Source organism: Phyllopteryx taeniolatus, chromosome 12 (assembly GCF_024500385.1).
Source record: "Phyllopteryx taeniolatus isolate TA_2022b chromosome 12, UOR_Ptae_1.2, whole genome shotgun sequence".
Lineage (NCBI taxonomy): Eukaryota > Metazoa > Chordata > Actinopteri > Syngnathiformes > Syngnathidae > Phyllopteryx > Phyllopteryx taeniolatus.
This window is the reverse complement of record NC_084513.1, coordinates 25,395,512-25,417,282: the sequence shown is the minus strand read 5'-3', so window position 1 is coordinate 25,417,282 and position 21,771 is coordinate 25,395,512.

Here is a 21,771-nt window from a genome sequence, read left to right as displayed (position 1 = left end):
AGATGGCTATCACTGTGCCTTGGCCACATTCCCGCTCTGGATTTGCATGCACAAGCTTAGGTTTAACATTGCAAAAACTCCAGGTTTCATCTGTCAACATCTGCCTGTGCCGACACCTAACAACAGCTACACTAGAGTATTTGCAATGTTTTGGTTCCGTCTATACCGGAGCGTGTATCCCGAGATAAATGCTTTAAATAGATCTATCAGGATCGGCTGATGAGCGCAATGAGATTTGTTTGGCCGTAGGGCAAATAGCGCGTAAGGGAGGGATCAGTGCAACTTAATACCTGAACCTCGATGGAAGGATGACTCAGCAACGGAAAATCTAAAGGGAGAAAACAAATCAATATCAAGAAAAAGAAAATGTGGGTCCCAAATGAACAAAAATGGTGAATTTCTTTGGGACAAATCAATGTTGTGTCGCTGTCCCTTGCGAGATCTCCACAGAGGAACTGTCAGGAAATAAGATGCACACAATCCTGTTCCAGGTGTGGCACATTATTTGAGTCATTTCATATCATTTATCATATCAATAAAAGGGGAAAAAAACACGGCTCACTCAGTTTCCTTTTTGAAAATCGTTGTACGTGTCCATCAAAAGGTCAGAATTGTTTCTCAGAACAAAAATATTCTAAAGTAGTATTTTTCAAACTTTTAATGCCACGTCTTCACCGTGAGGTTTCTACAATTAAGTTTCATGATTTGCAACATGTTTTCTGAAGATACTGATTACATTTCTGGATATATAGGATTTTTTTTGCTTAATATGCCTCTTCCATGAAAACTAACAAATGCATCTTAGGGTCTTCAGATTTCTTTTTTTTTTTTTTTTTTACAAAAATGGTCCTTCTCTGTCACGCAACCTGCCTTTACCGTTAATGCCTCATGTTCTTGTAATACACCAGAGGGATCTGTGAGCTGAAGTGGCAGCCATTTTGCAGTCGCACAATAGCAGACAGCAAAATGAATGGTGTATGAATTTGAATTTGTGAAAGTGTCCGAACTATCGCTTGCCTTTCCCATTATTATGAGCAAATTATATGAAAATGACCCCTAAATTACCCATCAAGTATCATCCTTTTACGCCAAATGGTTTACAGCATCTGACATGCATTTTCCCAGTCATTCACGCACGCTTGCTCTATAAACATGACACTACACTACACACACACACACACACACGCACGCATACAACCCCTAGGTATCAGCTTGAACAAATATTGTCGCTCTGCTCCCCCCCCCCCTCATCTAATACCGCCACAGGTTGAGGTCATGACAGCTGCCAAGTTGACGGGGTCAACTGGTTTATCACTGCAATAGCTTTCATTCTCCCGATCCAGCCTGGTACGCACTCACTAATGAATTTATGACTATTCATTGCCCGGGGTTGAGCATTCCTCTGCATCACATTGCTTATATTTAGCCGAGTGACATACAAGAATGCACTAAATGTGCCCATCGTCATCTTTCACAGTAGTCCCTTCAAATAATCCACCAATGTAATGCTAGACGTGCATCTTCAATTCCATTGAACACGTAAGACCTTTTTTTTTTTTTTCATAGTAGTACTTTGATAACAAATCAGTTCATCCGGATTTCTATTATGCATGATTTAAGCGGGACTTCATGTTTCAGCTTTTTTGGAGATCATGTCGAGGCACTCTTATTCTAAGGATTTATGGTGCAGGGCCCCCTAAGACAGGAGGCTTATTCCTCTCCTGTTTACTTCTCCCTACAACCCAAAGTGACATTTTGACCTTTGAAGAAACGTGGACTGTGGTCTCTGCAAGCTCTCTCACAGGCGGATTACTTGAGGAGTAAAATGGCTTTGCAACATGAAAGCATATTTGTGAACGCTAATGAGCAAAAAACTTCATTAATCCAATTATTCTTAATGGCTGCATTTTTCTCCCTGCATTTCTTCTCTGTTCTTTTTCTTTGTCATGTTAATCAAGCCAACAGCAGCGAGAGAGAAAAAAAAAAAAAAAAAACATTCCAGCTAAACGGTACCTCCTGCAACATGTAAACCTCTAACAGGTTTTCGGTAAAATACTTCGGAGCAGGAGCTTTGTTTTCAACATTATGCATGCACATTATTGTCAGTTTATGTACATTTGGGGAAGCATGTGCATTTTGGATGATTACTACGAGCTGAAAGACATTCAGGTTGACAACAAAAGCAACACTTGACTGGTCACGCGTGGCCAACAAGGGTGGTGTAGGAGTCCTGGGGGGGGGGGGGGTTGCGGGTGTTTTTGAACCATTAGCACTGCCTCGAAATGTTTTCATCAGATTTGTAGCTCTGTTTAACTTTCACTCTCATGAATGCTGCAGTGAAGGAGGTGGCGGGGTCACAGTGGCACAGTGCATGATGTGTAAGTGTATTTTTGTGAGTTCACATGTCATAATGTCAGGGTTGTTCCTTCCCAATTTAGCAAAACAACTGAAACCTTGTCACCACCCCCCCCAAAAACTATGTCTCCCTGTCAACCCCTAAACCTCACCTCCTCACCCCACCTTCCACCATACTGACCTCCTGACTCCTGCCAGAGTCCACAAAGCTTTCATTTGTCTATCGTGGCTAATGGTGGCCCAAGAATTGCCTCACATCCACTCAGTGAGTGGAGCGTTGCAGTGAGTGTGCGTGCGGCAAGATAGCTACACTGGATGGATGTCGTGAAGAAGGGAGCCCGCCGCGGCTCCCGAGGAGCTGCAGTCGCTTCCTCAGCCTGCCGCCATTGAGGTTTGGCAGTAGAGGGTACAAGAGGGGCAGAGTGCACAGGGACTCGGGAAGGTGAACTAGGAAAAACGGGTGGTATGGAACGAGGTGGCTTGGTGGCAGGTTTGGGTCGAACAAGGTGTGGGAACGGGTGAAACTTCGGGACAGGGGGAAAAAAAAACAGGACAAAAATTTGACCTTTAGTCGGGCACCTCCGTCGGCCGCCACGCGGCGGTCCCGGATACATGGCCAAACGGGTGTCCAAGTAAAGGTCAGAGGGAAAGGACTTGGGCTTGGACTCACAGGGGTTGGAAAAGGGGAGACGTGACAAAAAATGATTAGGACGGGAAAAACTAGGGAAGGTATCAGAAAAATTTTAATCGGTGTCTTGAGTCAGAATCGGACGGGAGCTTAACTAAATCGGGGCCATCTTCACAATCCGGAAAATCAGAGTCTAGAAAAACAGGTGGAGGTAAAACGGTAGGGCATGGTGAATAACTCGGAAAAGTGGGGGACACAGGTGAAAAGGAAAGAGAAGACTGAACGATAGGGCTTACTGGAGGAGGGTAGGTATGGTTGGCAGACTGGTGACACCATGTTCTTCCCGCTGGGTCCTGTTTTGGTCGGTTCATTCTGTCGGGATTAGGGTCGTCGAGGAGAGGAGGGCGAGGCAAAAACGTGGAGGACCCAAGTGCGGGGAAGCAGCGAGGCGAGGGAGGCAAGGCAGGAATGCAGGAGTCTCATTTCATTTCCCATAAAAGGGCAAACAAGGAACAAGGATAAAGTCCCACAACAGATATCCAAAGTAACAAAGAAACACTTGAATAAACCAAAAATGGAAAGAAAACACGACTGGTGAAATAACTGAGTGACAACTGGTGACTACGAGGTGGCGCAGACAGAGACAATGACGTACTACAATGACAATGAACCGACAAGACCTGAAAGAATCCGGGGAACTAAATACAAAACCATTGACGAGACAACGAGGAACACCTGGACAAGACACTGAGCGGCTGGAGAGAGCTGATTGGTCCACACAAGGTAGAAGGTGGACACAAACATGGAACACAGGAAAACACGGGACAAAACACAGAACATGACAGAACCACCACTAAACCTTTTTAAAAGGTTGCAAAACAAAATTTGTTTGTTAAAACAAATATTTGTTTTCTTAAAAAAAAATGCTTGGGTATAAAAAGCTCATATGTAAAAAATATGTCCCAAAACTTCACCTATTATCCACTTTCTTTACACATCCATATTTCACTGATAGAAGCTTGTCAGTGCTGAGGTAGCAAAGGTTTCAAAGGAGATTCTTTTTGAATAGACACTTTTTCAAAGAATGCCTCCAACCCAGAATTGTAAGCAGAATTTTGGGAACAATAGTTCAACATCAACACAGAAATATTTAGGTTGGAACAAAATCAATTGTGAACTTCTCTTCAGTGTTCTGCTATTTGCAATTCACACTTTCAAGGATTCTTGCTCCATCGCAAAGCAAAATATCTGACAAGATGACCAAGGTACTGTAGAGGAGGTCAAAGGTCAAATGAGTACATGGCATCTTTTGACCCGTTACTATTTGTCAAGCAATCTTCCTCCAACATTCACGGATTATTTCTTTTTTTTTTTTCATAGCAAGAGCCTTACTGATGATATCCCAAACAAGTGGCTTGAAGTAGCTTGGGTCAAAGGTCATATTGGTGCATGTTTTTTTTTGTCAGCTCTTGTTGCGACTTCCAACTAATTTGCCTCACTGCGGAGAAGTCATTGCTTTGTTCGTGACAGTTTTATGCCCCAGTGATGCATTTTCGTATGCAACCAGTGGCCCATAACGCCCACACAGACAAGCATGACGAATATTTGAAACAAACAAATCAACATATTTAATGATTTCAGTCATTGACTATTTGGTCCAATCTGGGAGGGAATAACACTATACTCACCGAGTGCAAGAAAACAAACATTTGTGTGGATTCAACACAGCATGTGGTTTAGCAATCCCACCTTGCATCACTCTATCCATGCTCGGAAGCCCTTCTCCAAATGATGCATGCCTTTGGACATGCCATTTTTGTTTCCCCCCCCCCCCCCCCCCCCCCCCCCGGCAGAATCTGAAGACCAGCTAAATTTAGCTCACTAATGGTATTTGGAACTGATGCGAGATTTTTTTTTTCAACAATCTGTAAAAGGGAAAGGAATTCTGGTGACTAACGTCCCATGTGCTCACAGCACTTAAATGTCGAAGCAGTATGTAAACAGTGTGGCCTTTGTTTCTGTCCACACCGTTTCATAGTTTCTGTCTACATTCGAGAGGAGTACTGCCGTAACGTGGGCAAATGCCATGGGAAAATCAAAAACTACCTTCTGCAGGGATGGCACTTTGTGGAGGTGTTTGCATAAATATTAGCATGCCTTTGTGTCTGTATGGGTGTGTGTTTATCGTTTTGTGTGTCACAGGGGAAATTCCAGAAAGGGGGGTTGTAAGGTGTGGCCAAGGATCATCTCTGACCACTTTAAAGCAGGGCCATCATCAGTGTTCCTGTATGACTCTCAGCCCCAGCTGCATTTCTCTCTGAGGGTTCATTATTCTGGCAGGTGCCCTATTGTCGCTTCTTTGCGGGTCTTTTCATGAGCATACCAAAAACACAACACCGAAATATGCAGGGAGGAGAATGGGAGGGGCGGCGGCGGTTGTCCTCGTCAAAGCGGAGACGACACACACACACACACACACGCAAAAATATTCTGGCATCAAAAGAAAAGCAGAACCTTTGCTTCGATCGACTGCGTCGGCGAAGCAGAACAGGAGTGAAGTTCATGTAAATATTTGGTTAGAGTGGTCGGATACATTAGTTCTAACACCCCCTAGATTGGGACACTGCACATGTCTTGGTATTATCGCCCAGGAAAATCATTTTCTTCTGGAATACAAAGAAAAAGGAGACACTTTTGACAGGTGTTTCAATAATTGTAAAATAATTCTGTTTTAATCTGGTATGCTCTGGATTGTCGGTGCATCCTGCTTGTCTACCTTCTGACACCTCATAAATAAGTGAGTGTGCATGGCCGACAGGGAAACAATTATTTTAAGTCAATAACACTTCATGGATGAGGGTTGGGGTTGTGGCATTTAAGCCACGCAAGCCATGCTAAATTTTAATTACAGTAACAAGAAAAAAGTCTGAAGTCGAAACTTTTTAAGCTCCAGTTCGTAAGACTAAATTGCAAATTTCCCCATTGCGGGACTAACAAGGTCATCTTAACTGTTATTTTGTCTCTCATGAAGTGAATATTTTCCTTTGAGCTCGAATGAAATGCAATCTACTGTGAGGTGAAGATCAAAGAGTCTGCCTGTTTACTAAATAAAATTGTCATAAGTGGTTGTGTGCAGTGTGTGCATACAATACACACTTAGATATGAAAGATTTCACAGCATCCCTGACAATGTGAATGAAAACAATGTGTCAATCATGCAAAAGTGGAACCATCTGCCAAGAAACATCCAAAAATCCCTGGTATCTCAGGGTGATGAAGAGGGATGGTGAAATGTTTACCTCTGTTGGCAGCAGTCGCGTAGGCCAAGTTCAAGTAGATCTGGAGGCAGAGTGCCTTTAAGGAACGGAGTGATATTAAAACGATCCTGTTCACTTAGCGGCCTTGTAAGTGAGACACAAAATAAGAGCAAAAGAGTGTCATCGATGGCTTGTGGTTGAGGCCTCTTTGGGTGAGGACACAGGACTAGGTTTTGTGTTTATCGCTAAGATCAAAATGAACTTTTGCCGCCCTTGGCCCTGGTTCAGGACGAGTGAGTGCGCCACCCACAGTCTTTGATTGTCTCTAATGGCTCAGATGAAGCAGAAGAAAAGATACCGTCTGAAGCGACCCACCCACTTAAGTCTTTCTTCCCCCAACGCTTTTTTTTTTTTAAATCTGTGAATGCAGTGGCGGAACAGGATCTGCACTGCTGCCGGTCCGCTGCTGTGAGCTTAAAGGACGCAGCATAATTGTGACAGTCACAAAGTGCCATTTAATGTCTAGTAAATACTGTTGTTGACTTTCCAGGTGCATTTTGAACATTCCAAGTAGCCTTGAGAAGGATACACAAGACACTGCTGACGATGAATCAAATGTCTCTTCGCTGGCAGCACACCTCCCCGAACAAATCTTGTTTAGCCTTGTAGGACTGCCAGTTGACAAGGCTCTTTGTTTCAACATGAGCAGACACAGCCTTTAATTATACGAAAAGTGATCCAACCTCATAAAGTTGAATCATGACTCACAGTGTTTTCTCCAACCGCAGCAGATAATCGTAATGACGACAAACCAGAGCCCGGTGCCTAAAATAGGTAGCACCTTCAGGGAGTTTGCTTTTTCTCTTTTTTTAGACTATCTCACCGCAACAACCATTTGTAGGCCTGCAGACTGAGGTAATGCCCCTGGGAGAGATTCCTGATGCCTTACCTCACGCCTGTCCCACCGTGAAACGCCTGTTATCTCAGCCACTTCCTTTTCTTGACGGCATACATATCAGCTGAGGTAAGGATGGATTGGCCTGGTGCTTGAGCGCCAAGCCATCTGTACAGACGTGATTAGATTCTGTGGATGGAGAGTCAGGTGCTGGAAAGGCTAAAGTCAAAGTTCTATTTTAATAAGATGATGCTGGTTGTTTTGAAGACCTAATGTCCAACAGTATAAAACATGTTTATTTATCTTCATAAGTGTTTTTTTCCCCACCATTTGATTCTTTTATTCATCACATCTCCACAATTCTTTGAAATCCGTTTGGTACTTTTTGTTTCATCTGACTCGACTTGTCTTGACTACTTACTATTTTACTATGTTAAAATGACTCCTCTGACAAAGATCATGAAGACACGAAGACTAGTGGTGGCCTAAGACTTTTATACATTGCTGTCTTCACTGCCTTGTACGTTGGATTTTCTTTTCGTTTCTCTTCTAGTTTAAACCTGGGCTTATCTAGGAGGGACAGCATCCATCTCATCTCCAGAAAATGAGTTTTTCAGCACACCCAGAACCTGACTAACTCACAATTATTTCCTTCTATACTCTTCAGTTTGGTTCCATGAGAAGATTAGAATCGTCATAGAGTGTGTTTATTCCTCGGCCCCAAAACTACTCAGTTCACAACATTCAGACATACTCCTAGAAATGTAACAAAACCTGTAAACTCACAAATGAATGTACACTTTTAAACATCGGATCACTTCAGAGTAAGTGAACCATCCAATTTTTGATCTTGACATGTTTTCTTGGACTGAAACCTGGCTAAGTAAAGATGACAGCCTAAAGAATCCAATCCCCCAGGCACATTAATTCCCACACTACTCGAGAAAGTGGCCAAGGAGGTGTTACAGCTATTTTTAACTCAGCTTTATTGGCACAATAAAAACTCAAAAGACATTTCAAAACATTTAAAAGCCTTGATCGGAATATTTCACATCCAGCCCAGAAGATGCGAAAGCATCAATTTCTTAGTCTGACCCATCCTGCTGGTTTTTATTTTATTTTTAATATAATTGATTTGAGTTATTATCAAGCCTGGTAATTATTGTCGATAAAACAATTGGTGTATGCCTTTAACGATAAAAACAAAAAGTTGCCAAAGTCGATCATACATTTATCTTTATCATGGTAGCTTGGCTGACAAAATGCCACAGTGCTTTTGATTCAAGCATGCCTATTACTCTCAGCAGTGACAACGTCATGACCATTTTGACAATAAATTCATCTTTATTTGATAAAAAATCAAATCAAATCACAAACCAGTATGGCGACCTTGGAGGAGTTGAATTACTGAAGCATCTTGGCACAGGTTTTGTTCGATCAGTCTTCACGATTTAACTTCTACATTTGAGTTGTAGCTTCTAAGCTTCTTTGTAGATCCAATCCCTACTCTCTAATTAAGGATGGTCTACCACTGGTTGGCATCGCTGCACTGAACACGATCAATTAGTCTTTATATCATCAGAGACCAGGGGTTGCTGTAGATGACTTCGAGAAACATTGGGATCCGTCATTCATCTCCCACATACAAGTGTCAAGAACATCATTTTTTTTTTTCACTTGTGCAACAGCAACAACAAATCTTAATTCCTTCAGTTATCAAATTCCGGGGTTTGTTAACCGAACAAAAAGAACCATTTCCATTCAAGGTATAATGTGTCACTGGTTCAGGTGCCTCAAAGCACTGCTTAACCATAAAGACCTTTGATAAGATCAAATTCTAATTCTACTCTGTCAAAGATTCTGTTCTGTGCTGCCCTGTGATTGGTCAGTCTGTTTTGGTCTAAAGGCTGCCGCACACCGAGCGATGCAGCCTAACCCGCGCACCGTGCGTGGTTTAGCGACTGTTTCTATGAGCGGCTGATCGGTCTGCCACTGGTTTTGCAAAATTTGAATTGGCGTGTTAACGTCACAGCAGATAAGCGTTCCCTCACGGGAAAACACATTTCCGGGTTTAGCGAGCCGCGCCGCATCAAGCCATATAAATAGTATATAAAGCATGAAATATTCTATTTAACATAAATACAAATGTACCTGTGGATGACAAAGCAAAGGCTTTTGACCAGAATGTACGAGAACGCATGTACACGCTGGGTACGTTCAAAAGACAGGAGCCAGCGAGCTTCTTTTCAAATATCCACACTCTGGCTTTTATTCTCACCAACAGGGTTTGACCGCATCGCGCAGTGTAGGGCAGAGGCCGAAAGCAGCTTTTGTTCTGTGGTCTGAGGAGGTGCGGCGTCACCTTCTTCTTGATCCCGCTGCAATCCCTCCCACTTTTGATTGGCGCCCGTTGTAAAGGAAAGGTAACGGAGGCTAGGCCAGGCCAAGCGAGGCCTGGGCAGAGCGGGGCCAGGCCATTCTGGAACTTAGAATGGAAACGCGGCATAAGTGAAAGATCACTCGCAAGAGACTTGTCAACTTTTACTGGGCCTCAGTCTAAGCTGAGGCCGAGAGTCAGATCAGTACATATTCTTTATAAAAAAAAATTCTGGCATTATTAAAGTTAGCAAAATAAGAATTAAATGATATCATAACAAATCTGTCTGAAGTAAAAGACCAAATCAATAGTGACTTGTCACACTGCACTCAACCAACACAATAAGTTGAGGTTTTCCTAACAAACGACAATCTAATGGAGGATGATTTTAGACTGCCTGTTATGAAATAACTGGTTAATAAATTACCAAGGAAAATGGAGCATCAAAGTTTCAAGCTTTGTGTTTTTGCTAATACAATAGCGCCTTGAAATGCATGTGACGCGACTTAGGGAGTTTTCAAAATACGAGATTTTTTTTTTTTTCTTTTTTCTTTGACTAAGCTCAAACTTGGTATACGAGCACTTTATGGCGGCAGTGAAAAAGAATGACACTTTGTGTATTTAAAATAACCATATCTTAGCCTTTAAATCCACTGCCTTAATTGCTCATGCTAATTAGCGTCTATTCTGTGGTGCTTTGATATTAATAATAATAATAATAATAATAATACAGTTTATTTGTAAATGCCTTTCGAGACCTTCAAGGATGCAGTATCAGGGATGTCAAATATTTAAAAAAAAATGATTACAACACTTTTTTCTTCAATTTCTTGTTCATTTTGATGCCTGGTACCACGAAACGTATGTCAACTGAAGAATACGATACGATATATGATATTCCCAGTGATTTTTTTTTTCATTATCTAGAAAACCATGGAAAAGATATCAGCTCTTAAATTAAACTCTTATGAAAATTTTTGTTGTCATTATTAAATTTATATAAACAAAATACCTTTCTTTGTACCAGGCATTGAAAATGAAAAATAAACTGAAGAACCGTAACTGTGTAATCTCTTCTTATTATTATTTATATATACTGCACACACAAAAATTGATGGATAAATAATTTTGAAATACAAACTCAAGGAAATTTTTTTTTAATCTATTGCCCTCTTTTTTTTTTAAAATGTTTCGGGAACAAAAAGTGCTTGTAATCTCTCAACATTATAAAATGTGAAGACAATTTGCAACTTTGGAACAGATTTTAGCAAGAAACAAGAAGTAGATGCACATGATTTGCTTTCTGGGGCCACATAAAATGATGTGACGGGCCGGATCTGGCCCCTGGGCCTTGAGTTTGACCCCTGTGCTGTACATCAATAAAACAACAGTAAATAAAGAATTATACAGTGAAAATAAAACAAATAAAAATACAGGCCAGAGCAGCAATATGAGTAAGTGATGTTGAACACGTGGGTTTTGAGTTTGGATTGAAAGGTGGTGAAAGAGAGCGAGTTGCAAAGCTCTGGTGGCAAAGAATTCCTGGAGAGCAGAGCGGCTGAAGGCTCTGCTCTCCATGGTACTGAGACGGGCAGGTGGAACAGTCAGGTGGATGGAGGAGGAGGAGGAGGAGGAGGATGAAGTGGCCATCAAGCATGGAGGGGCAAGGTTGGGAATGGCCTTGAAGGTGGAAAAGCAATTCAAAATTCAGGTGAAACTAAGGAGCGATCAACTGGGATGGAGAAACTGTCAACTTTGCCAACACGCAGAACCTCTGCTTTGTCACTGTTTCATTTCATGAAGTCGGAGGTGAACCAGGCATTCGTTTCTGACAGGAGGTGAGCGAGCATGGAGGAAGTGAAAGGGTTAGGTTTGGAGGGAGAGTTCGAGCTGACTGTCAACCGCGAAGCAATGAAAGTGAATATTGCATTCACGGAAAAAGGACGAAAACACACTGAAAAGCAGTCACTTGCTTTGTATCCTCTGGATTCTTGTAGTGCATTGCCCAGTGAGGTCACCGCTCTTGGGAATGACCCAGTTAGTATATTTACATGCAGTAATAAAAAAATAAAATAAAATAAATGTAAATGCCTTCTTAATGTGACCATTTTTGGATTGACATATCAAGACGACTTGATGTGAAACCAAATTCCATACACAAAACGTCTGTTTGATCAAACTTGATTCAGTCAAGTGAGAATGTCAACAAGTCATTCGTGTCATCATGACGGCATAGTGTTTGACTTGCCCAGTGGTGGTTTTGGCATGAACGGCTCCCCGGGCATGCAGCAACATTGGCACTTTGGCACGTTACTAACTGCTAAGCTAGCTGTCAGCACAATCAGAAGTCATGCTAAAGTGCATTACGTACGTGTCAAGCGCGACACCTTCTGATGACGATGCTTGGCTGCTCAGTCGTTCATATTGAAAATCATGAATGACATTTTTTTTCCCTCATACTCGTGCCGCCCCTAAGAGATTGCTGCCCTGGACTGCTCATGTTGCCCATATAAAAAAAAAAAAAAAAAAAAAAAAAAAAACGTCAATGAACTCCTTGTCCATCAGGCAAATTTATTTTAGTTCATTTATAACGATAGACTTTTATTTTGAAATTCATGCTTTTATTTTGACACAATCACCACCCACATCCCCAAAACATGCAGGGTAGGTTCATTAAAGACTCTAAATTGCTCGTAGATGTGAATGTGAGTGGGAATGGTTGTTTGTTTCTATGTGCCCTGCGATTGGCTGGCGACCGGTTCAGGGTGGACCCCGCCTCCCGCCCGATGATAGCTGGGATAGGCTCCAGCACGCCCGCGACCCTAGTGAGGATAAGCGGCTCAGAAAATGGATGGATGGTCTTCCAGCTCATAAAACCCACAAAATAAGGAATTCAAAAAATGAGAATACTGTGAAGAAATCAGCCCAAATTTTGCAGGCCATAAATGTTTGAAACTGAGTGTTGTTACACACTAATTATCTACTAAACTCAAAGCACCTGCACAGGTTTCTCCAGGTGTCGTTCAATTGCTTCAGTTCAGCCTCGAGTTGAAATGCTTTGCCATTGAAACTTTTTAAACTATCTTTATTTAACCAAATTTCAACGATACACTTGAGTTGAGTAGCATTGCTGTGGCGTCAGACAGTGCATCCAATAATTATTCATCCAAAAAATTGACTCTTACCTATGAACCCTTTTCCATCCATCCATCTTCTACCGCTTATCCGAGGTCGGGTCGCGGGGGCAGTAGCTTTAGCAGGAACGCCCAGACTTGCCTTTCCCCTCCCACAGGTGGTGAGCCCATGGGAAGGGGGACCCACATTACCCTTTCGGGCTGTGCCCGGCCGGGCCCCATGGGTGCAGGCTCGGCCACCAGGCGCTCTCCTTCGAGCCCCAACTCCAGGCCTGGCTCCAGAGGGGGGGCCCGGTGACCCGCGTCCAGGCAAGGGAAACCTGAGTCCATAATTTGTCTTCTTCATAAGGGGTCTTTGAGCCGTGCTTTGTCTGGTCCCTCACCTAGGACCTGTTTGCCATGGGTGACCCTGCCAGGGGCATAAAGCCCCAGACAACTTAGCTCCTAGGATCATTGGGACACACAAACCCCTCCACCACAATAAGGTGACGGCTCAAGGAGGGGTGAACCTTTTTCTTCAAATTTTTTGAACTCCTGATTTCGTGGGTTTTATGAGCTGGAAGCTGATAGTCACTTAATGCTAACCTGCTATAGATTCATTGTGTTTTCAGCTTTTTATGGCAAGCTATATGGACTGTATGTTTTTAATAGACATAGCAAATAAAAAAAATTATTGTCTTCAATTTTTTAGTTACACTGTCAATCTTCCTCTATACATTTACTCCGTTACATTTACTAACTTTACTTACTTGGATAAATTGAACTTGTCAGAGGAGTTTGAATGGACCATACTTTTGACTTTGACTTGAATACTTACCTGAGGAAGAATTGATACTTTTACTCCGTTACAATGATCAACATGCAGCTCGCTACTTTTGTTTAGTCCATTATTGCGTATTTTTAGACTTCATCTTTGACTTCCGCATAGGGCGCTGGTGCGCCAAGCCGACGTGATCGCTTGTGTCATTTGACTCCAATTTACCAATCAGACAGCACAAGGCAGTCACATGACCATACAAAAAGCCGTCACGGGCCAACCGAAGTGACTCACTTTGGGAAAAAAAAACAGCTTTGTCTTCCATCCATCTATTTTCCGTCCCGCTTATCCTCACTAGGGTCGTGGGCAAGCTGGAGCCTACCCCACCTGACTCTTGGCGACACCCTGAACTGGTCACCAGCCAATCGCAGAGCATATATATGAACAAAACAACCAGTCATACTCACATTCACACCTACGGGCAATTTAGAGTTTTCAATTAAGCTACCATGCATGTTTTTAGGATGTGGGAGGAAACCAAAGTTCCGGAGGCCGGATTTGAACCCGGATCCTCAGAATTGTGAGGCAGTTGCGCTTACTATATATACATAAACACTCACACACACATACATACACTTTTCATTTATTGCTCTATTGAATATAATACACTTGCACATATAATACGTGGCTACTTTAATAGTGTTTAAGTGTGTGCTGTTGGCCAATGCTGGCTTTTTTGAAGTCTTTTGTGCTTTGGCTTGGTTTGAGCTTGGCCACAACTCTCTTTGTACACGGTCTTGAGGCGACAAACTGTAACTCAACTCAAGCAATGTTGTCTTGGCAACAAGTGTGTACTCAGGCACGGGGGGAGAACAAACGGCACACAGGCGAGGCCGAATTTGAACCCAGGGTCCCCAGAACTGTGAAGCCCCCCAGCTTTGTCATGCAGCTCTTAAATTGTGACTGCCGAAACTTGGATCTTTTAGTCCACTTCTAACTCGAGAAAACACCTTGCGCTAAGTTGCAGATGTTTCTATTGTTGTTTTGGCAGTGCATCTGGCAACATTAGCCCTACTTTATGGTTCAAAATCACTGTCAAACATGCTTCTTTGGGGATACGTGCCATGCTGTACTCTTAATCTCTCACTCACTCTCTCTCTCTCTCTCTCTCTCTCTTTGTCACGCACACACTATCAATAAATCTGGTCAGCAAACAGCTTCTTTATTCAAACATTGAGGTGAATAAAGCCAATAATGTTTCTGTTGGGCCCACTGCATGTGTTGTTGGTTTTTGGGCACTTTCAAATTGAAATGGTGGCAGGTGTGTGTGGACTCCCATATGATATTTTATTGTATCTGTTGTTCATGCTCTGATTTTTTTCTTTTTTTTTTTTTTTAAATCAGAAGTTACTTACCATTTACTCTTTAGTAGTTTTTTTCACTGAGTACTTTCTTACTCATATTCAAGTAAACATTTGGAGGACGACATTGGACTTTTCCTTTGGTCCTATTATTCTAAAGTAACAGTAGTCTTCCTTGAATCCAATATTTGCCCACCTTTGGTGATGAGTCAGTTGAGCCTTTCAAGAGCTGTTCAAGATTTCCACATTGACGTGGAAATGTATGGAAATTTATTTAAAAGAGAATTTTGTTTTCAACTTTATTTTTACTGCATCAAAGCAAGCCATTGAAATCTATTTAATCCATCACACAAGTCTTTACTTTTGATCAAAAGCCTTTATGTGTCGCCATAACGACGAGCTAAGGCAGATCTCGGATCTTGCGCAAAAAAAAAAAATAACGTTAATATAAAGTGCCGGTAACGTCATCACGAGTTGTCCAATTAGCCATTGAACCATTTGGCTCCGTAACAGTTAGCGAGGTGGACAAAATGATATGAAAAGTGAGTGAAGAAAAATTAATAAAGGTACTTATTAAGAGCACCGACCACCTGAAAATCTCCTCCACCTTCTTGTTAGTGCAGGAGGCGATAGGCCTGCCACCAACACAAACGTATTAGTGGCAGAGGGAGGAGAGGAGGACGGTATGGATGCTACATGCTGCAGCATGTCCCTTAACTTCTGTCATTTAAAGGTGAAGGGCCCTTGTTTAAGCTGATCTACTCGTATGATTGACTTTTCAGTCAATGAGGCAATCATGGAGGCCAGACTGTATGGCACATTATAATTAAGGTGCTTATGCTAACCCGTGGTGGGGAGGGGATGGTAATGCTGTCATAAGACTCTCCTTTGTTTACTGACTCCCTAACATGTTTAAATGTGTTTTGAAAATGTCCTGTAAGTCCCTCTCTTGCAAGCTTGTCATTTGAGAAACCTTTTAGAGAAGGTTGTCAAGGTTCACCCCTGAGAAAAGCACACGGCCACATCTTGAAAACCGTTTGGCGCAGACAATAACATGTTGTGACACCCGTGACTTTCAAGGAGAATGTGCTTCAAGTTCCTTGGCCACATTCATCAGTGGCTTCTTCGTAGTTTCTCGGTTTCAGATTGCCTAAGACGATGTCCGGACCTGGCTCTTGTTGTCCTGTCATGCTCGTTCTCAATGCTTGTGAAGACACAATTAATGCCTATTAGGAACCTTTTATCCATCATGTGCTACAATGCAATGTAATGTACTATGGAATTATGGAACTATCACATTGTACAGTTTGTACTTTTATTTTGCTTTCAGAGAATCAGTTCTCAATTGCGTTACCTGGATAAATAAAGCTTTAATAAATGTAATCATCTTACACAGTGTTTGTAGATCTTGTTTTTTAAACTGTATCTTACAGCGTTTTTAATTGATTCTCACATTTGACTATAGTCAAGAGAAGTTTCATGTTTGGGGTAGCAATCGCTCATCTGTGAAGGACTTGGGCTTTTGGGCCGAAGGGTCGTGGTTGAAGTCTGCCGTGGACAAAATGTTAAATGGCAACGAGTTGTTGGAGTTGTTGCTTGTCTACTTCCTGACTACTTTGGAGGTGGCCTTGAGCAAGGCACAGACCCCCACCCCACCTAGCTTAAAAGGTGCAGCTATGTTTGCATATCCATCTCTCCTTGCATGCCTGCATGTGCGTGAACTGGTTTTCTTGGTGTTATGCATTGAATTAAATTAGTTTCCTTTCTTTGAAGTGTAATAAAGCAAGGGAACTACAACTACTATATATATATATACACACAATACACAATTACTTTTATCAGCATTAGGCAATAAAAAAGTGAAAACACAAGGTCATGGCATTCCATCTGATAGAAACTATGACACTCAGCACATAAATGTCCATAAATATCCAAGTGCTGAATCTCCTGGAATGAAAGAGCAACCGTGACAATGATATACAATGTTCCGAAACCTAAACTCCTTCACTCAAACTCCCAGCATAGCGCTTTTACTTAAGGAAAGCTTACAGCGGGTTTAATATTTCTCAACAATTTACACCGTTGACAAACCACACAAAGATATATATGTGTATATATACACACACACATTTTCTGATTGAGATGTCAATCGGAGGGCACAAACAAACAAACAACCATTCACACTCACACCTACGGGCATTTTAGAGTTTTCAATGAACCTACCATGCGTGATTTTGGGATGTGGGAGGAAACCGGTGTACTATACACACACACACACACAGATACATTGACATACTACTTTAATAGTGTTTAAGTGTGTGCTGTTGGCCTTGGTGAAACAGCTGACCAATGCTGGCCTTTTTGAAGTCCTTTCTGCTTTGGCTTGGTTCGAACTTGGCCACAACTCTCTTTGTGCACGGTCTTAAGGCGACAAACTGTAACTCAACTCGAGCAATTTTGTCTCGGCAACAAGTGTGTACTCAGTCACCAAGCATGACTTTGTTATGTAATATACATGTTGCTTAAAAATACGCATAGCGTGCGTCCTCTTGCTGCTGCAGCATACTGAATAGTTTCCTTGCAGTTTGTACATCTGTGTGTGGTCATCTGGACATAAAGAACAGCTCCATTGTCTCCATTCAAAGGTGAGGGGGACGGGGGACCTGAAAAGCACCTCTCATCCAAACCCACGGCTACACTTGACATGCAGGGGACAATTCCCTAGGCAAAGATTGAAAAGGTGCTGGCCAGCTGAGCGGGACACTCAGAAAAGAGGAAAGCGAAAGAAACAGAGAGAGAGGCCGGAGCGTCAGGGAGGAAGGGTAAACAGAGAGGGTAAAGAGAGGGATATATAGAGAAGGGGGCAGCGGAGTGCGATTATTACTAATATGCAAATAATTCGGAGAAAATACTTTTGCTGCTTTTGTTCTGTGGAGATGAAAGAAACATTTTGTTTGGAGTTGCAACGTAAAGATATTAGGTTCAAGGGGTTCGTTAAAGTTTGAGACTTGGGGAGGTAAGCGGCGCCATTAGAAGGGCCTGGGATCTTTAAAAGTACATCAAGAGCCGAGGGCATGCTATGAGAGGAATACCAAGCTTTGCGAACAATGAGGAGAGGGCAGAGTCACCCCAGCCTAACAGCTTTTCACCACACTGGCCACTCAAATGGCAACTCCAAGCAGTGCAACGCCTGTTAGGCAAGACAAACATGAAGAAAAAAAATTGCAATGCATTTGTATTGATGGAAAATCACTCGCCGCATGCACATTTAATAAAACATTTGAAGCTGTCACGATACAATGGTATCGGTTTTAACTGGACCCAGAAGCAAGCGGAGGCTGAAGAAGTTTGTGGAGAACGGTTCATTGAGAAGGCATTTGGAGTCGGACCTTTGAGGCGTAATGGCAGGTCGTCGAGACGGGGTGAGTGGGTGGACGGCTTGGCGGCGTGGTTGAAGAGGTCAGCGAGGCGGGGAACACGGAAGGAGCACTGAGGACGAGGGAGAACATGGCGATCGGAACAATGCGAACAAGGCGCAGCTTACGTGTGAGTACAGAGTAGCGGACACCGTGGGTGAACGCTAATACTCTGGCGGAGGAGTCGTGGATCTGGCAGGTCTTAAATGCAGGTGATGATGAAGGCTGATTGATAACAGGTGCCCGGCCGGGGCGGTGCTGACTACTGGGAAGGGAGAGAGGGAGGGCGAGAAAGCTCCGACGCAGGAACGATAGCTCATGACATAGGCATTGTACATGTAAGAAAACTTTATTGATCTTGCCTTGCAGGAACAATAAATAAAATCATCATCGTGAGGATAAGTGGTACGGAAAATGGATGAATGGATATCTGTTAAGGGGTAAGATTATATTTTAGGAAAGGGAACTGTGTTTAAGAGTAGAATACATGGTTTTGTTTTAAAACTCAGCACATTACAGTCATGTTTTTTTTTTTTAATATTACAAAGAAATGCATTACGTACTTTAGCTTAAGGTTGGATTGGCCTTAATGTTACTGTTTTCTTTTTTTTTTCATAGAAATCATTTTTTTGTCTCATGGCAAAATGATCCATCAAACAGGCTGTGTTAAAGGACAGACAGACTCTGTTCAATTATTTTATACATGATTTTCATTTGAGTCATAATTAGTAGTTGGGACTCTTTCCACAGGTTGTTTAAAAAAACGTTTTTTAAAAAAAATGGTTATTCTCTCGGACATCAGAGTGTTACACAGTTTTCTCTTTGTGTAACTGAAACAAAACAATTTAGACCAATCTCAGCATTGGTGTTACTCCTAATGTTATATTTCATACAGACTAGAATAAATTAACGAATATATTATTGATAGGTAGTGTCACAAATGGTGTTGTCACAAGAGTTCCTTCATAAAAACCCATACTGATACAAAAGGAGAAAAAAAAACAAAATGACAACTCATGAGATAATGACAGTGCTAAATTTTTGACATTGTTTTTATTTTCGTCTAAATAGTCAACATCATTGTGGTGGCAATACAAAGTGTCCGCTTAGTGTGACTCTCACTCAGGCTGAGTTCATTGCTAAAGTTAAGTAAATGCTACAGTTACCTGTATTTTATTTTTAAATTTGATTTTAGAATAGTTCAATCACAGTGTAATAATAATAATAATAATAATAATATTACGACAGAGAGACATTAAAATAGAATGAATCAACCGATTTGTGAAATGACAAAGTCTTTGAATCAAATCATTCGCTAATAAAAGATTCTCAGCAGTGCAACTTTCTTTCCATTCCAAACATTTGTCACAGATACCAAGGAAACACATTGTTGATGTTGAGTTCTACCCATGTTTTCGATTAAAACGAACAAGCTTTTAAGAGGGTTAAAGCCACACAACAGCATGGTTTCGAGTGATATGATAAAATCACCTTCAGTTGAATGAGGTAAATGTTGAATCAAACTAAAACCCAAAAGAGCTTTTACAAGCCCCAAAGAAACTGCATTTGGTAGATTTAGGAGATTGAAATTGTTACAAAAGTGGCGGTTTTTTTAACATCGGTAATGGTAGGCCTGTCTGGTGGTGGCAAAGCAGACGAAGCAGTAACAGTGAAGCCGGCCATAAAACGTTACTGAAATAAGCAGTTTATCAAATTTATTTCAAAAAATGAAATGATTCATCTTCTGTATTTGTTGCCCACTTCACGATACTGTTTATATGGAGCATAATAAAGCACTCCAGTGGGTAACAGGACTCTCTTGGTTTGCCCAGTATATACGGTATATTAGGATGTATATATGTATCTTTTAATGCCAAAATGTATTTACAGTTCAGTGCCCGAAGGAAGTTTCATGATTTGCATTTACGTTTTCTGACGGTCCTAATTACAGTATATATTTGGATGTATAGGAATTTTCTCCAGCACGGTGAATGACTGGGACCTGGGTTCAAATTCAGCCTCGGCTGTGTGGACTTTGCATGTTCTCCCAGTGCCTGAATGGGTTTTCTCCAGGTACTCTGGTTTCCTCCCACATCCCAAAAACATGCATGGTAGGTTAACTGAAAACTCTAAATTACCCGTAGGTGTGTATGTGAAAACACGGCGGTGAGACTTCCCATCGGTTTCGTGCTGGAGCGTCACAATTTATTTGGACATCTCTACCTATATTCACTTCAACTTCTGAAAATATTCGAAAAATTGGTCCAATATTTTGGATTTTATGGATGTTAAGAATTTTCCATAGATGCTCACTATAAGAAAAAGCTTATAGCTTAGCTTAATGTCCCGAAACTTTTATCAATCTTCACCAAGATTTAGGTGGACATCTCTACTCATGCCCGCTTCAACCTCTAAAAATATTAGAATGATCGGTCCAATACTTTGATTTTATGGACGTTAAGCGTCATCCCATAGGCGCTATACAGGAAAAGACTTAAAGGCCATAAAATCCCAAATACTGGGCCGATCAAATAATTTCAGAGGTTAACGTGAACATAGGCAGAGATGTCCCCATAGATTTTGGTGAGAATTAGTGATGTTAAGCTTATTTAACGTGAGGCATTTTAGATGATCCCCTCAGCGATCTGTGCGTGACTGCTTTGAACGTTAACAGTATGTCCTTTAAATAGAGAATGAGTGGGCGAAAAAAATCGCTGGTGACTTAAATGTGTCCGCGGAACTCACTGATCTATAGCCCCTCAAACTATCGTTCGTTTCCAAACCCCTGCCCAACCCACATAGCGGGTTAATAAATACAAATAACAATAATAACATAAATGGCGGCACGGTGGATGACTGGTGAGCACATCTCAAATCTGGCCTCACCTGTGTAGAGTTTGCATGTCCTCCCCGTACCCCGTTTTCTCCGGTGATTCCGGTTTCCTCCCACATCCCAAAACCATGCACGGTAGGTTAAATAAAAACTCTAAATTGTCCGTAGGTATGAATGTCAGTGCGAATGGTTGTTTCTTTACAGTATATGTGCCCTGCCATTGGCTGGCGACCAGTTACAGGGTATATGTCGCCTCTCACCCAGAGTCAGCTGGGATAGGCTCCTGCACGCCTGCGACCCTAGGGAGGATAAGCGGTACGGAAAATGGATAATAATAACAATAATAATAATAATAATAATAATAAGATGATGATAATACTAATGCATTCAATGAATTGATTTCTACAAATGATACAATGATTAAGAGGTTTGGATGTCCACTGTTGAAATAAATCTGTCATCCAAATAGGCAAATATCAAGATGTGCACCATTTGCAATCTGGCGCATGTTGCACAGTCTACAAATAGAGAGCCCCAGGTCTTTTCTTCTTTAGTCCTTTTTTCCTTTTTCCATTGCTTTACTCCATACCTCAGTTGTAATGATCAGCTCAAACATCTTTTGCAATTTGAGAGGAAAATAAGAATAATATCCAGCGTTCCGTCAGAACACCAACCTACGGTACGTACACGAGTCCTTGCCACCTTCATTGGTGGACCACGTGAACTCCAATTTCCAAACAACATATGAGCAATTGCAT